Source organism: Orycteropus afer, unplaced genomic scaffold (assembly GCF_000298275.1).
Source record: "Orycteropus afer afer isolate SDZICR_OR568_19922 unplaced genomic scaffold, OryAfe1.0 scaffold00025, whole genome shotgun sequence".
In the NCBI taxonomy this organism is placed as follows: Eukaryota; Metazoa; Chordata; class Mammalia; order Tubulidentata; family Orycteropodidae; genus Orycteropus; species Orycteropus afer.
In genome coordinates this window covers 15,249,574-15,255,250 of record NW_006921612.1, presented here as the reverse complement: position 1 = coordinate 15,255,250, position 5,677 = coordinate 15,249,574, and positions in this window count along the sequence as shown.

The window sequence follows — 5,677 nt, the reverse complement described above, 5'->3', positions numbered from 1 at the left end:
ATTTGATGGCACCGAACAACAACATGAACCAATAAAAGGATAATTTTCAGGAAGTGGAATGTTTGCTTTAATAGGAGCCACAAGAAATAATTAGGTCAGGTGCCCAGTTATGCCTCCAGCAAAACCAATATAATCTGAATCTACATTTTTTGCAGTTAAAACACTTGACCTTAATTGATATATATTTATTTTCTTTACAAAAAACTAATTGAAGCTCATTCCAAGCACTGGATATAGTGGAAGTATCTTCCAAAAATAAAACAGGGATTTTTATTTGAAATATATATATATATATTTATATGTGTGTGTGTGTGTACATATGTATATCCTAAAGTTTAGATTTTTAACTGTAGAAATTCCACAAATACATGTAAATTACACCATATAGTCATTTTAGAAAGCAATTTAGCAGTATGAACCACCATCTATTAAAAATTTTAAGCACCCTCAGTAATTTTACTGCTGGGAATCTATCCTAAGAAACAATCCAAAATACTCAACACCCTTTATGAACAAGTGTTTATTGCAATATAACATGTAACAGTCAGTGAACAATTTGAAGCAGTCTAAATGCCCAACAATAGGGTGATAGCTAAGTAAATTATGAGACATATTTATATAGTCATTAAAATAATGTTTATAATGAATTTGTAATAATATGGAAGAATTTATATTACAATGAGAAATTAAAAAAAACAGGAGGCAAAATCATAATGTGATGATATCCATATTAAGAGTCAATAAATCTATGCATAAAACTCAGAAAAGTAGTACACAAAAATGTCAGTAGTAATTGTTTCTAGGGTGTGAAGCTTGGAGTAATTTAATATTTCTTCTTTCTGCATTTCTTCATTTTCCAAATTTATTATACTGAGTATTTTATAATGGAAAATGTAATACACATTTACTACTAAAGATACAAATGAGGTGAAAAATTAAATCATATTAAATGTTGCATTTTTAAAAAAGAATATAAAATTAGCACTGCCTTGGTAAGTTCAGAATATACATTTGCCATGCAAAGAGGGTTTCAATGAGAATAATAAAGGAGTTGGATGGCATAATTTCTGAATTTCTCCATCATCAACTAATTTGCACAGGCCAGAGGATGTGAAAGGATGTGAGCTGTGGGCACTTACCAGAAATTCCAGCCTTTGGCATTCACAGGCCACTCCTGGGGCCAGGCTGGCCACACTGCAGGCATGCAGTTCCTCACAAAAGGCATTGTCTTTTGGTTCTCAATTACCTGTCCCTCACTGTGTCAATCCTGCCAGTTTATATGAGCTCTGACAAGATAAATGTTGGCAGGGGAAGATGAAGCAGACTGACAGCCACTGCATTCAAGCAGGTCACTTATAAAGGAAGGGAGTTTAACAACATTAACGCTGGAACAGCCATTTTAAATGTCAATCTGCCTTCTCAAGTAATTGAAAATACATATTCTCTTGTTTTTTATTCAGAGCTCATCCTATACATGGCTAAACCAGAGAGTGTGTCACTCAGGGAGACGATGTGTCTACTTCTGATTAAGTTTAAAAAGTAGCACATTTTCTACAGTGCGCTTTGATAAAAGAATTATCTGGTGTCTCTTGCATTTGCTCTCTCTTTTTCATTGAAAAAATATATATTGTTTTAATTATCAATATGTAGTATGTGTTGAGGAGCTCTGATAGCATAGTGCCTAAGGCATTTGACTGCTAACCAGAAGGCTGGTGGTTCAAATCCACCAGCCACTCCTCAGAAGGCAAATTGGGCAATCTACTTCCATAGAGACTCAGAAGCCGGAGAAGGGGTTGCTGTGAGTCAAATGGACTCAATGGCAGGGAACTTGAGCTTGAGTATGTGTTGATATCAAATATTAAGACAGGACAGCCAAAAATGAATGTGAAAAAGGGGAAAAAAGTCAATGACCTGATCACTTATTATAGTGGCTGCCCCGAAAAGCTGATAGATTTATTTATAGAAATTCATTTGCTTTTAATGAAAAACAGAAGAAACTACAAAACTCTGTGTTTTATTTTGAAGATTTCTTTGAGCATTAAAACCACCACCACCACCACTACCACCACGACATTTAAACAACATAAATAGTACCTGGACCATAGTGGATTTAAATACAGAGCTGCAAGCTTTAATGAGGGGGATAAAAGAAGCATGGGAAGAAAGGTGGCAAATTTGTCAGTTTAGAGGTGAAAAAACGTGATGATCTCAGGCTTGATAGGTTGATACAGTTTTGAGATAAGAGAACATTTAGAAAATATTTAGACCTCAAATGGATCAGATGACTCAGTTTCCTACATTTTTGCCAACAATTTTACAGAATTATTTACCTTTTCACTGATGTGGGGGCTAAACTTTACTAGGACTTGGAGCCTTAATGAGATTTTAAAGTGAAATATTTCATAATGCTTACACTCCATTTAGGGAGGCCTAGCTATACCTTTTGATCTTTCTGCTGGGATGCATCATATAATAAAGCAAATAGTTCTTCAGTGATGAGCAACTTGCTTAATACTTTTCTATAATTGAAATTTCTAAGAAGTTACAGAAAATTCAGTAGACAAACCAAACAGGAAATGAGTTCAACACACACACACAAAAAACAACTTTGAAAACTCTTTGAATGTCAAAGCTTTCCATCTTCTGTATAATTAGGATTTTTTTTCTGTTTCAAAAGATCAAATCTATGTTTACATTTTGACAGATTGTAATGGCTGGAAAAAAATTGTGTTGATTAAGTGAAAGAATATAGAGATGTTTAATAGCAAAGACATAGACAATATTTGGGCTGGAATTTTGCTTAACTGTGTCTGGTAGGATGACCTTCTAACAAATCATCTAGACTTCCTTATAATGTGGGAATTATTTTCACTTCTGTGGAATCTTTCCTATTCTCCTAGTTTCTTTGAGATTCTTTCTCAGAAGGCATAGGGAAGGGGTGTTGGAATCAGGAGTCAGATCTTGTATATTTGAGGACTCAGACTTTTTCCTCAAGGCTGCCTCCCTGCTGATTGATATGAAGGCCGTTCATTATACAAAATCACTGGTCAAATCACATTACTTCTGCAATCAGGCTTTTGATGATCAGTCTTAAAATTTAAAAAAAAGGAAAAAAAAGTGCTCTTCTCAACAAGTACAAAAGAGGTGTTAAATTTGCAGGTTCATTATACTGCTGCAGGGTTTCTCATTTTTGTCTACTCTTTTTCATTCCTACCGAAACTGACCAATTGTATATTTGTCATTTCTGTTTTTGATGGTTTTTGCAGTCTTTTTTATTGATTATCCTGTCATTAGTCCCTCTATAGCATCTTACATCCTTCACTCTTCAGATACTGCAAATACCTGCCATTTGAACTCCAGACTCTTAAGTCAAGTATTGGGTCCTTGGCATGTTCATTTCTCATCTCAGAATTCATCTCTAAATGCCAGTCTCCAAAGAGCATTGGACCCATACTCCTGATGTGTGGATTTCAGCACAGTTCAGCCACCAGCTCAGAGAGTGATAGGACTTTCTACTTTTGTGGCTTTAATGTCAATAGGAAGGTTGCAACAACACTTTATAAAGACACTTTGCAAATCTAAAAAATTCTGCCATTTCAGGATTCATAGGTGATGAAATCAAATGTTTCTCCTTCTGTGAAAGGCCAAAACATTTTTCATAATAGAGATTTTGGAAGGGCATAGCTCTGAATGTGTTTATTATTATTGTTTTTTTTAGCTTAGTCAAACATGTCTTTAATGCTGTATGGATTGCAGTCAAGACCATTGTGCAGGGAAGCATTTCCCTTATTATCATTGCTCATTTCCTTGCATTCGTGAATTGTATCAGTAATATTCAAGCAAAAGATTTTCAAATCACCCTTGCTTTCCTCTTCTGGGCTGTGGAGAAAATCCCCATAATGGGGAGCAGTGGAGAGATGGTGCTTGTCCATCCCTCTGGTTGCCTTGGAAACAGGCTGGTGGGGAGCCTGCTTTCCCTTCATTAATGGGGGCCTGTCCATTTACGACTGATTTTCTCCTAGGTCCCTCCTGCTATTTACGTTACTTAAACAGAGCCTAAAAAACCTTTCTCTATTTGCAAAGAAGAATAAAAATGACATTTTGTCAAGTCTTCAATGTTTATTTCTTAACAGATAATATGTGGTTTGGATAGTAAAGCTAATTCATAGAAACCCCTCTCTGGTACATTTTTCTGGTCTCCACAGATTCTGAGGTTTGTAATGATATATTTCCTCCACTTTTCCCTCTTTAATTCTTTCTTCTCCTCCTTCTTCATATTCTGCTTTCAAAGATTTAATATCACAACTTGTCTATGATCTCAGTCCTATGATTCGTGAACCAAGATTCCTTCTGTGGATGTGAGAAATCACAAATGTCCAGGTTTGGGAATTTATAGAGCAATCTTTCCTCAAGACACTTACTAAATAAATGAAGAAAATACAAAATATATATGAAGATGCTTTATAAGTGGCAAAACGTTATTTGGATGTGGACAATTGTTTTGAGGGTAAAAACCACCCAGCCTTTCTGAAAATATACCTTTAATTTTCACAAAAGAATAGTGAATATTTCGTATACAGTTTCCATTGTACAAAACATATTTATGAGTATTTCTGTATTTTATACTATTCCACCATTAGACATTAGATAGGGAGGTGGCAGTAAGTTTATATATATATTATTATATTATTGCCAGACCACAGAGAGGCACATCTGTACCTGAAGAACACAAGTGCATTTCATGCAGAGGAGCTGTCCTGTAAGCTGGTTGCCCAGAGAGAATGCAGCTTTGACTTGCCTTTTTGGGGAGAAATGAATATTGTATATATGTGAAGAGGGGAGCCCCAAATGCTAGATAACCAGGGAACAGACTGTGGCAAAGAATGAGTTCATCCTTTCATACTGAGATGGAGTCAGGAAGTGGTTTGTGAGTTAGGGACTGAATTTCCCAGCACCTCTGGAACAGTGTGTGATCTTAATGATTGATTTCATTAATTAATTCTAAGTGAAACTGATGTGTGCCACTTTTAGGGCAAGGCACATAAGAAACAAGAGTGTCTATAACATGCTTGCTTTTCCCTTCCATTGGCCATGTAGGAAATGGCAAGGAGGTAATTGATGGTGGAAGGATCCTCCAGTCTTCTCTCATTTATGATAGAAATGACCATTTTTGAAATGAAGGTGACAGCAGGATGGGACAAAAATATCTCTGGTTGCTTCTTAAAGACAACTTTTTTTTAATGTGGGTAACTGTCCTCATGGATGAAGGGCTGAGTCTCGAGCAAGAGGGTGGGGTTATAGGAATACAGGGTATACAGAGGTTATAGGAAAGGATATCTTTCCTCATATAGCTCTGTTTTTGCTTTGTTTGTTTTCTAAATCAACATTTCCCTTACATTTTCTTCAATTTTTTTAAATTGCCCCAAAATCTAGTCAATCCTCATTGTTCTGATAATTTTTCTAAAATGGGAAATCATTTGCATGTTGCTGTATTTCTCTGGGTATTTCAAAGATAAGATTGTGTTAGGTGAATCAGATATAACGACCTGACTTGTTATCATCAAGCCCAGAACAAGTCCAAATTTGTTTTTTTTCTTCACAAACTCATTCAACAGGAATATATTCAGCACCTTTAGTTTAATGAAATTTGTTTTGTTTCAGTTCTCCTCTGGCTGTA